Source organism: Amblyomma mixtum, chromosome 1 (genome assembly GCF_055824585.1).
Source record: "Amblyomma mixtum isolate Tamu chromosome 1, ASM5582458v1, whole genome shotgun sequence".
In the NCBI taxonomy this organism is placed as follows: Eukaryota; Metazoa; Arthropoda; class Arachnida; order Ixodida; family Ixodidae; genus Amblyomma; species Amblyomma mixtum.
Window position 1 is genome coordinate 296,996,025 of NC_143012.1, and position 12,919 is coordinate 297,008,943.

The window sequence follows — 12,919 nt, forward strand, 5'->3', positions numbered from 1 at the left end:
TCTCTCTTGTCTGTCTTACAAAAGTTTCATTTTCAGGCCACTTTCATTTTGTCCCCAGTTTCCTTTTAAGCAATGATCCTGACGGGTCGGAGCACAAGGCTTATTTCCAGTCACGGAGGACACGCTTCCATGCGCCCCAGGCCGAGAAAGCTGAAAACAAAAAAAAAAAAAATCTACAAAGCATACAAAGTAACGGGTGTCCGTGTCAAGCAGAACGGTTTATACTGCAACAGTGTATACTTTGTATGTACTCGGTGTCTGTCTGGTCCAGCCGCGCTCTTCCGCGTTCGAGCAAGAGTTTGCCGCTGGCTGCTGGAGCGGTCGGCTCCGTACCGGTCCCGCTTCGACTGCCTCCTCTCACGTCAGACCTGCAGACCTGTTTCCGGAGTGGCTGAGAACAATGAGCTCGGCCATAGCTTCTCCTCGCATGAGTTGCTTGTATGTCTTGTTCTTTCCTAGCAGTCTTTCGTTTCCGCGTATTTCGCGTCGCCTTCCAAGACGATCGCCCACTATCGGGCAGATTATCACAGCCGATCTCCCGCAGAGTGTTTGGGAGGCTTGCCAAAACACGATAGTAAGGCAATCATGCATGCGCCACTGGTGTCAAGCTAGAAAACGAAACGTCGACATCTCGGGTCCAGTAATGGCGCGCTGCGGATACGGACAAGAACGCATCGATAATGCATCATGTATTCTGAGAAGATTATTCTCCCGGCATCGCGCGAATAGCACAAGCTTGCATTGACACGATTATTTTATCGTAGCTACGATTTGTAGACATTTCTTATTTCTACTTCAGGCCACCGAACAGGCTGCAACTTTGACAAGTTCCATGAATTAAATAGAACTAAGATATGCACTATAGCTCCTCCTCAAACAAAGTGTCGAATCTTCAGTCGGCAGAAGCCAGTGGCCCGTGACGACACGGACGCCATCTTTACGTGTCCAGCTTGCAAGTAAGGTTGGCGCCAACGGTCGGCGTTTCTTTCCAATTTCCTGCAGCTAGCTGGCTTGCTGCATTGGAATACAGCCAGGACAAGTATCTCACGTATAGCCGAGTCCATTCCAGGCACAAAACTAGTGCCTATGTGCTATAGACCGTTTTCGGCGCGAGGAGAAAAATAGCCTCGAACCGGCGCGCGCGCGCCACCGCTTCTCCTCCTCCTCTCCTCCTGGTATGCGCGGGCGGCGAGCTACGCGTTGAGTAACGTTCGTGTCCTGCCGTCTTTTGCACGAGAAAACAGCTTTTACGTGCTTTGACGCTCACTGTGAACATGAATCGTGAGCCGAGGTCATCAGGATACCACTGAGCTGTTGTTGACTGCACCAACTACTATCGCAAGCGGAAAAAACTAGCCTTGTGCACAGCATGAACAGCCGCAGCGTCAGTGCGGCTGCGACCATCTGCATCGCTTTCCATCAGATGAAGACGAGCGATGTCTTTGGCTGCCTAGCGTTAACAGAGAAGACTTTGTGCCTCCTTGATGTCACGTGCTTTCTTCTCCAGCAAATAAAAAATGTTATGTGGCATCCGCACGTGTGGCCACTTCAGTCAGTGACAACACTTGGATGCCTGTACAGCTTGTGACCTGCAGACAAGTATGAAGGTCACAAAATCAGAGCAATAGAAGTAGATAGCTCAGATAAGCAGAAAAAAGACCTCTCCGAAGTTATTGGTGCATACTAAATATGACAGCAAATGATATGCGATATTACAGCACTGCCGAGTAAGCAATATTGTTGCGGCAGTGTTGTTACCTCGAACAACCGGGCCTTGGAAGAAGCAAAAGAGCGTGCTCACTGCACCAGTCGTCAAGATACCAAAGTCTGCAAAACTTGTGTGAAGACACGTAGCGTGCTTAACGACGACCTTAAACGCGCTTGCTCATCAAAGCACAATCGAGCTGCGGGCGGCGTGGCGAATTTCTACTGCCACGTGGCAAATACCCATGCAACCTCTCATCTAACTTTCTCTGTTTTGTGCGGACATTTATTTAGGGCCGCAACACTTTTCTTTCGACGAGTGAAGAGTGGACACGTACGCGAAAAAAAGTGGCGAGGCAGCGAGAACGAGCATTGCTCGCGCTCGCTCTGTGACCAAGCCCCCAAGCAAGCAACGGTGACATACGCGATGTCAACTAACGCAGACAGTGCTTTCGTTCGGTGCCTGCATTCTCAGGCTTAGTAAACATTCTCGCACCTAGACCTGCTCGTAGGCGAGCATTTATCTCGAAGTGATAACCAGTTGAAACGCAGAGAGGACACCAGGTATCAAGCGCCTGAATCTGGCACGACGCGTATCTCGCTGAGAAGTGCACTGTAGTACCTGCCTGAAATTGTCAAGTGCATACGGGTCAGCTTTCACGAAGGAAATTCATCATCGTGAGTGGTCCAACAATGCAGTACGCGTCTGCGCACCACGCACACTTAAGCAAAGTAAAGTGCGGCTAACGTAAACATTCATGAAGTGACTTTGTTATGCTGGCTGGTAATCGTAGTCTATCGAACTCAGATAGCATAAAAGAAGCTTGGCGGCTGCCTGTGTCGCTTCTTCGACCGCCGTCGTAGATAGCGGTGCGACCGTTGCTGTGTACTAGAGCAAACAAACAACTCGTAAACAAATTTCGTTTACCTAGGTCAATCATCGGAACGACGGTGGAAGTTCCTCCTGCCCCATAATCCGATTTAGTTCCGGCCATCAATCAACCAAAGGGCGGCTCGACAAGCTTTTCCCGTCACCTAGGCGCTTTTCTAGCATACACACACACGCGCAAAAAAAATCACAAGCTCCGAAACGCCAATTTGCGACGCCGCCGTACTGCACCGTGGGCGCAGCACAAATGCGCGCGCGCATACCAGCATGGCGCTGGGGACAAGAACAGCACATAGACGGCGCCACCTCCCCAAAATGGCGGCGCCCTAGATGAAATGGTCTATATACATGTTCTCCCCCCCCCCCCCCCCCCTTTTCCCCCCATCCCCTGTTCTATTTGTGCAGAAACCTGCTTTCAATATGTACATATATTGAAAGGGTGTTTCTGCACAAACTCAAAATGGCAGTCCAACCGAAGCGATCTCGTGCAGCGCGGCGGCACTTCGTCAGTGATCTGCCTAGGCGGTATCAGCCGCGGCTGTCGTGGTTCGATATATATATATATATATATATATATATATATATATATATATATATATATATATATATATATATACATATATATATATATATATATATTGTAAAGACGAAGACGAACATTCTGTGCAGCGGCGGCAGTGCCATCGCTGCGCGTGCTTTGGGCTCGCTTTGGCTGACCGCAGACTGTTGCCGCCCTGCTCCTTCAATAAGGTCCCAGTGCCTTTAATAAACCCCCGTCTTACATTTGGTGGAGGTGCTGGGTAACGATATCGGCTCTGGAGCTCCGTAACCGCACTCTTCCAACACCTGCTATGCCTGCGGACCCCCAAAATCAAGCCGTGCAAGCAGGCCCACCGACTGTCATCTGTGCCGGCTCCCTTCGCCAGCGGGACCCGGCTGTCTTCAGCGGAACAGATGAGCAGGACGTGGAAGATTGGATCGCGTCTTACGAACGTGTGAGTCTCTATAACAAATGGGACGACGAGACTAAGCTAAACAATGTCATTTTTTATCTTATCGGTGTCGCCAATTTATGGTACCGCAACCATGAAGGGGACGTTGGAACTTGGTCGGCCTTCAAGACGAAGTTTCCCGAAGTGTTTGGTCGCCCAGCCGTCAGACAACTCCGCGCCGAACAGCGCTTGCGTGAACGGTCGCAGCAGGTCGGCGAAAGCTTCACTAGCTACATAGAAGATGTAATCGCCCTCTGCAACCGAGTGAACGTCAGCATGCCGGAAGCTGACAAGATAAAGCAGATCCTGAAAGGTATTGATGATGACGCCTTTCAAATGCTGCTAGCGCGGGACTTGCGCACCGTTTCAGAAGTCATCACGCTGTGCCAGAGCTTCGAGGAGCTGCGGAAGCAGCGGGTCCTGACTCGTCAGCATTCAGCTCATGTAGAGTCACTTGCTGGACTGACACCCGCAGCTGATAACTCCTCTCTGCTGCAGCAAGTCAAAGACTTTGTGCGTGAGGAGGTGGCCCGTCAGCTTTCTCTTTTGCCTAGCCCTCAGGGGTCGCCACCATATTTGGCCCCGGCTCTCCAACATGCTATTCGCGAGCAGGTTGCTGAGGCGCTTCCGTCCGCCCATTCCCCATCACATGTCGCTGCTCCACTGACGTACGCTGACGCCGCTCGCAGACCTGTCGCCACGCCTCTGAGTTATGCCAACGTCGCCCCAAGACCTGCCGCCCGTCCACTGACTTACGCCGAGGTCGTTGCTCAAACTCAGCCGCCTACGTACCCTACAGTGTCAGTGCCCGTACCAGCGCCGGCACCTTATATGCGACCCTCTCCACGAGGCCGAGACCCCTGGCGCACGACGGATAACCGGCCTATTTGCTACACCTGCGGATTGCCTGGGCACGTAGCCCGCTATTGTCGTCGCCGTCTCCCAGTCACGACACCGCCGGCCGGGTACTGGCCTCCAGCGCATCAGTACTCTGCGTCTGCTGAGCCCCGTCCGTCGACTCGTCCCTTCTCCCCCGACCGCTCACCTCTTGCCGATCGCCGTTCCCCTTCGCCGCGACGCCGCTCCATCTCTCCGATGCGTCGTCGACCTAATAGTTCTCAAGAGGAAAACTAGATGCCGCAGTTCCTGAGGCAAGAACTGCGTCCCCATCGAACTACCAAAGACCTCAGCTGTCACCTGCGAACCTTATTGACGTTTCAGTCGAGGGAATTTCTGTCATGGCCCTTGTCGACACTGGCGCCGCAATTTCAGTGATAGACGCACAACTTTGTCGCCGCTTGAAGAAAGTTAAGACGCCAATTGCCGGTCTCTCGCTGCGCACGGCCAGCGCTCAGTACATCAAGCCGTCAGCAGCTTGCACAGCACGAGTTTTGATTCAGGACGTCCTATATACAATCGAGTTCGTCGTCCTGCCGTTTTGTTCCCACGATGTTATTTTGGGCTGGGATTTCCTGTCTCGTCATGCTGCGGTCATAGATTGCGCTCGCGCTGAAGTCGGATTCTCTGCCTTGCCCCAATCGCTGCCGGACGCTGCTCTCTCGTCGCCATGTATTAAAGCCGTCGCCGCCGAAGATATCGACCTGCCTCCGTGCTCTTCCGTCCTTGTGCGCCTCTGTTGTGACCCTCTCCGTGATGACACTGTACTTTTCACGCCCGCTCATACTTTTCTCCGCCGGAAGTGTCTTCCCCTGCCTTACGCCGTTCTGACTATTTCTGCTGGCCTATCCGTACTGTGGGTCTGTAACCCGTTCTCCGGCCCTAGTGCTTTGCGCCGTGGCGAATGTGTCGGCAGTGTCCAACCCATCGCGTCTATTATAACCCGTGAGGAGACTGACGAAATATCGCACATCAATCTCACTGCGCTCAGCCCACCATCTTCTACGCCCACTCCTTCCTCTACAAAACTGTTTCTCCGCTCCATCGACGCAGATCTTCCTCCGCCGCAGCGCAAGCAGCTCCTCCACTTGCTCCACCAGTTCAGCGCCTCCTTCGACTGCCATCACAGCTCCCTTGGCCAAACCTCGACTGTCACACATCGCATCGACACAGGTGCCCACGCTCCTCTACGGCAGCGCCCCTATCGTGTGTCGACAACCGAGCGCCAAGTCATTGAAGATCAAGTCGACCAAATGCTCAAGAGCGGCGTCATTCAGCCCTCAAGCAGTCCTTGGGCTTCGCCAGTTGTGCTTGTCAAAAAGAAAGACGGCTCCATCCGTTTCTGTGTAGACTACCATCGCCTTAACAAGATCACGCGCAAGGACGTATATCCCCTGCCTCGCATCGATGATGCGCTAGACTGCTTGCAAGGTGCCGAAATATTTTCTTCTTTAGATTTACGCTCCGGGTACTGGCAGGTACCCATGGAAGAGGCCGATCGCCCCAAAACAGCCTTTGTAACCCCTGACGGCCTATATGAATTTACTGTGATGCCTTTCGGCCTTTGTAATGCTCCTGCCACCTTTGAGCGGATGATGGATACCATTCTGCGTGGGCTGAAGTGGCAGACCTGCCTCTGTTACCTCGACGACATCGTCGTGTTTTCGCCTGACTTTGACACTCACCTCTCCCGACTGAAGCACGTTTTGACCTGCCTCTCTGACGCCGGCCTTCAACTCAACTTAAAGAAGTGTCATTTTGCCGCCCGCCAACTTACCATTTTAGGCCATGTTGTCTCTAAGGACGGTGTCCGTCCGGACCCGGCTAAACTTCGTGCTGTGGCTGCGTTTCCTCGACCTACTTCTATCAAAGATCTGCGCAGCTTCCTGGGTCTGTGCTCCTACTTCCGTAGGTTTATACGCAACTTTGCCTCAATTGCTGCACCTTTGACACAACTTCTGTCCGGCAGTTCCGATCTTTCTCAGTGGTCCCAAGTTTGTGACGACGCCTTCGATTCTTTGCGCCGTATCCTCACCGCACCGCCGATACTGCGCCATTTCGACCCAAACGCACCTACCGAGGTCCATACTGACGCCAGTGGGGTAGGCATCGGCGCTGTACTCGCACAACGCAAATCTGGCTTCATCGAATACGTCGTTGCCTATGCCAGCCGCACGATAACAAAGGCCGAATCTAACTACTTGGTCACTGAAAAAGAGTGTCTGGCGATAGTTTGGGCCCTTACCAAGTTCCGCCCTTACCTCTACGGACGCCCGTTTGACGTCGTGACCGACCACCATGCGCTATGCTGGCTTTCCTCTCTGAAAGATCCATCCGGTCGCCTCGCGAGGTGGGCCCTTCGCCTCCAGGAGTACGATATCCGCGTCGTGTATCGTACTGGTCGCAAACATCAAGACGCCGATGCTCTATCCCGCTGCCCACTTCCAGCCAATATTTCCAGCCTTTCCGCCTTCGACGCCTCCTCACCTATGCTTCACATCAGCGCCATGCCTTCCTCGCAGCGTGCCGACCCATGGATCTCTTCTTTTATTGACTTCCTCGCCAACCCTACGGCTGCTTCGCCTTCGCGCGCTCTTCGCCGCCATGCTTCCCATTTCTCAATACGTGATAACCTCCTTTATGGCCGCAACTACACCTCAGACGGCCGCAAGTGGTTGCTAGTTATTCCTCGTCACCTTCGCTCGGAAGTCTGCGCCCATTTTCATGCTGACCCGGAGTGTGGTCATGTCGGAGTGTTCAAGACCTACGCTCGCATCCGACTACGATATTATTGGCGTGGCATGTACACATTCATCCGCAAATACGTGCGGTCATGCCTTACCTGTCAACGTCGCAAGCCACCTCCTCATCGTTCTGCTGGAGAATTGCAGCCGCTACCTTGCCCGCCACGCCCATTTGACCGCGTCGGCATTGACTTATACGGTCCCCTCCCGTACACTTCGGCCGGCAACCGTTGGGCTATCGTCGCGGTTGATCATTTGACAAGGTATGCCGAAACCGCAGCCCTTCCAGCCGCCACAGCCTCAGAGGTGGCCTCGTTTATTTTAAACCGATTCATCCTTCGTCACGGCGCCCCTCGCGAACTGCTGAGCGACAGAGGCCGCGCCTTTCTGTCGGATGTTGTGAAAGCACTGCTCACCAAGTGCAATATAATTCATCGAACCACCTCCGCATATCATCCGCAAACCAACGGTCTCACCGAGCGCTTTAATCGTACCCTCGGTGACATGTTGTCTATGTATGTCTCTTCAGATCAGTCAAACTGGGATCTTGTCCTTCCGTACGTGACCTACGCGTACAACACCGCAACGCAGTCCACTACCGGATTTTCTCCCTTCTTTCTCCTTTACGGCCGTCACCCTTCTGCTACCATCGACACCATTCTCCCGTACCAACCTGATGCTTCCGAGTATACGCCTCTATCTGAAGCCGCCCAGCACGCCGAAGACTGTCGCCGCATCGCCCGTGCCCTCACGACTGACACCCAGTGCAGAGAGAAATCCCGCCACGACCTCAGCCAAACAACACCACACTTCGCCAACGGCTCCCTTGTGTGGCTCTGGATTCCGACGAATACTCCGGGTTTGTCATCAAAATTTCTTGCCAAATACCATGGCCCATACCGCGTACTGGAGCGCACATCTCCAGTTAATTACACTGTAGAACCTCTCAACCCATCTTCTGATCGCCGCCGCCGTGGACGCGAGACTGTTCACGTCCAGCGCCTCAAGCCATTCTACGACCCAGCCGTCCTGCCTGCGCCCTGAGTCGCCAGGTTGGCTCCTTTTCTCCCCGGGGGCAATTGTAAAGACGAAGACGAACATTCTGTGCAGCGGCGGCAGTGCCATCGCTGCGCGTGCTTTGGGCTCGCTTTGGCTGACCGCAGACTGTTGCCGCCCTGCTCCTTCAATAAGGTCCCAGTGCCTTTAATAAACCCCCGTCTTACAATATATATATATATATATATATATATATATATATATATATATATATATATATATATATATATATATACACCAGGTGTCCCAGCTGAATGTAACCAAGTTTAAAAAACACGGGGTATCCTAGCCGTTTGAAACCAAATGAGGGTTGTTTAGAATCGCGCGACCTAGTCTGCAGTATTTTTTTTCGTTATTCAAGGTTGACTAATTAGTCAAACTTAATTAGCTAACTTTTTAATTATTGACTTGAGGAACAAAGTGTCAATGTAAAAGTTGTAGATCGCTTTGAGAAACAGCTTACTGAGACATTTGCAGCAAAGTAATATTTACGTAAAGTAGTTTTTTTACCGGCCTTTAACCATAGCCCGCACGATAAGAAAAAGCTTCCTCATGACAACTGTGCCACTTCAGCGTCCGAAGACGCGCCTTAAAGAATAAAATCTGTTTTTTTTTTCTGAAGTCCTCTCCTCGATGAGACTTTGAATGCACATTGGGGCAGAGAAGTGAGCGAGCAGCTGGTCACGTGACAACTTTCTTTTAAGGCCAATAAATGAAGCTACATAAATCGTAACTTGACAGAAGCAGCACTACAAGCGGTTTTTCGGGGTGATCTAAAACTTTTGCATTGACACTTTCTTCCTGAAATCAATAATTAAAAAGTTAGCTAATTAAACTTAACTAATTAATTAACTTTGAAGAGCGAAAAAAATACTCAAGACTAGGCGACGCGACTATGAACAACCCTGAGTTGGTTTCACTGGACTAGGACACTTCGCCTTTTTTAAGTTTGGTTACATTTAGATGGGACACCCGGTGTCCCAGCTAAATATATATATATATATATATATATATATATATATATATATATATATATATATATATATATATATATATATATATATATATATATATATATATATATATATATATATATATATATATATATATATATATATATATATATATATATATATATATCACCGGCGGCAGTGGTTGTTTTTTCTTCTGCTTTTCTAATCAATTAGCTTTAAGCGATAACATGTTCAGTAATATTCTAAATTGATCAACACCACAAAATAAATAAATTCATTAAAAAAAATCCCCTGTGCCCCTTGGTTTCTGTGGCTGTTGGCTTCATTCATATTTATAACGAGCCCCTCATTCCCCTTCCCTTGTTTGCTTAATTGCTTAGCGAGGGCCTCGGTTCTGGCAGCCTTGACTCCATAGGAAGCATAAGAGGGTTCTCACGCAGCTTCCACCCTCTCCGTTCGATGACGTTCCACGTCACTACCTGCGGTAACTCAGGACGTTCTACGTCCGCCGCTTATGAACGCGGGTGGCGCTGATGAACACTCTCAAGGTTAGGTTACTTGTAAACATAAATACCCCCGAAAGCAGAAGATTTGACAGCCGTCGCCGTAGCTCAGAGGTAGAGCACCGGACGCGTAATTCGGAGGTCGTGGGTTCGGATCCCACCGGCGGCAGTGGTTGTTTTTTCTTCTGCTTTTCTAATCAATTAGCTTTAAGCGATAACATGTTCAGTAATATTCTAAATTGATCAACACCACAAAATAAATAAATGCATTAAAAAAAATCCCCTGTGCCCCTTGGTTTCTGTGGCTGTTGGCTTCATTCATATATATATATATATATATATACACATGGTCTGTTCTGAAAGTAGTAGGACTGGTTTTTTCCTGGGCGAACGGGCGGACGAGAGGTGGTCTGCGCGTGCAGGATCGTTGAAGGGGGAATTGGGAATGCTGTGGAAAATCGGCAGTCGGCTCTCGGCCGTTAAAAAGAGGAGGTCGCTTGTACTGTGAACCCCTGTCGAAACGTCTCGTCACGCAGAATCGTCGAGCGTTTACTGCATCAGCGATACGCGATCAAATTTTGAGTAAATCTTGGTAAAACGGGCAAAGAGACTCACAACATGAATAAGGAGGCCTACGGTGACGCTTCCATGGGTAGATCAGGTGTTTTTGATAGGCACAAGCTTTTCCGAGAAGGTAAGGAAAGAGTGGAGGAAGACGACCACTTCAGACGCCCTTCGACCAGCAAGACCAACGAAAATGTGTAGCGAGGGAAACATTTACTTAACAGTGATCTATTAGAATGATTGCTGATGACTTGAGCATTCCTCAAACCCAAGTTTTTGGGATCGTGACAGAAAACTTATCCATGAGGAAAGCGTGCGCGAAGTTGGTGCCGGGAGTGTTGTCAGAGGAAAGGGCCAACCGGTAGGATCTTCTTCGTCATCTGAATGAGGACCCCGATTTTTTGTCCCGCACAAGGCGGCAACGCTGTCTCAGCCCCCCTAGAGCCTCGACTTGGCCCCGCCAGACTTTTTTCTATTCCCGAGAATAAAATCGACGCTCGAGGGGAAACATCACGGATCGGTAGAGGTGGTTCAACAGGCCGTGACAAGGGAGCTAAACAGCATTCCGGTCCAGGCGTTCCTGGAGGCGTACGAAAATTGTAAAACTCATTAGCAGCAGTGAGTAGGTGCGGAAGGGTGCTACCTTGAAAAATTGTAATCGTTTGTACTATTCTCTTGAATAAATTTTGTTTAAAAAAATGAGTCCTACTACTTTCAGAACAGACCATGTATATATATATATATATATATAGGGCGCCCCATTTGAATGCAGCCTTGTGCTGTGCGAGGCAAATATTACGAGAAATGCAGGTTAGGAGGAAGGCTTTGTGTCAGCGCACCAGAGTAAATTTTTTTAATACCGCAGTAGGTACGTTGTGTAACGTCACTTCGTGAAATCGTGGGAGTGTTTGGGCTTGAGAATGTTGCTAAAGAGCTTCTCTCGTTGGACCGACAGACAGCGCTAACCACCACCAATGCGGAAGTTCCGTCCCCCCCCCCCCCCCCCCCCCGAAAATTCGAACGTTCGTCATGTGGCCTGCAACGAATTAAGCGCGTCAACGCACTGGGCCGTGGCCTATATTGCAGATAGTGCTGTGTGACGGCTCACAGCGGCTATACTAAAATGCTGACCTTGGTTGGGTATACTGGCTTGCTTCTAAATCTTCAGTTAATACCAGAGAAGGCTCGAAGCTACATGTACAGCGAGTGATGTTTCACTATCAGTGCACAAGGAAGCCAACAGTTACTGAAACCGAGGAAAGCATAAGAAGTAGAAGAGGAGCACTTTAAAGCAAGGAGAAGACCAAATTCTAACACCCTGTCGTCATATAATAATAATTAAGGGCCCATTTTTTCTTCTTCTTTCTAATCAATTATATTTAAAGTAAAAGAAATGATTGTGCTACTAATGTCCCGATGATCAACGCCACAAAATAAAATATAAAAATTACCGTGCGCTTTCCTCGGTTTCGGTGACCATATTGGTTTTCTTCATAAGTGTGTCGTCAGGGTCCCCTCGATTTCTTACCCTTATCTACTAAGTATACAAAGAGTTTACCATTTATTCTCCATAATAAGGCTTTCAGACTGCGACGACAACGGAACAAAGCGTTTTGTGCGCTGCCCGACGTGTGTAAAAATGAACTTGGCCACTTCGGTTGCCAGCGCGCAAAACTTTACGAACGTGAGCAGAACCATGACTGACGAAAATGATGAAACGGATCAGATTGGACCAAATTATGGGGTCACTTAAGTCACCTTCAGAGGGCACTGCGATAGCGGTGAGCTCTGGATCCATTGCGCACGGATGGAAGTTTGTGAAGAAGACGGCACTCAAAGCACAGCGCGAGAGACTGGCAATTAAACGCGCGGAATGTTCGGCGACAGTACGTCAAGCAGAGCTTGACGCGCAGCCAGTTAGAGAGAATTTTAATGACGCAACTGCAAAATATTATGATGTAATCAAATTTGAGAATCAGGCATCTCCCGTACATCGAAACCTTATGGATAATTAGAAAATGTTCGACTTTCTACCAGTCTCAAGATAGCTGGCGGTCCTTGTGCATAAATATTGTGTGATATTGCTGACAAAAAGGAAACGATGATGGCATGGTGTAATGCAGGGATCAGTGATGCCTATCCGTTCGCGCCGCCGTGGGTTCGAATCCCGCACGCCACCATAAAGTGTTTTATCTATTGATTACGTCATCCACCCGACACTCGACGTCCCCGCTACACTTGGCCCCTCTGGTAGCGATGTCGATACTGTCGCAACCTTCCAGCTCCTCCGGTGATGATGGATTTTAAAATTTGGCGGCGCACTGTGATTGGTCCTTCGTAGACCCGTGACACCTGTGACGTCAGCACTGTCTCGACCAATCAGGGGATTTTCTAACATGCGGCGGAATTAAGAGCTTTGGTGCAACTACAGCTCTAATGTTCTCGCATTAATAAACGAAGTTTTTGCTGAAAACTAGACGGCGGGGTGGGGGGGGGGGAGGATCAGGAGGAACACTTTGTTCTGTGATAATTGATTGGGTCCTGGCAATAGGATAAGCGAGTAGCTTTTCAGCCTGCAAACCATCGATCATTGCAG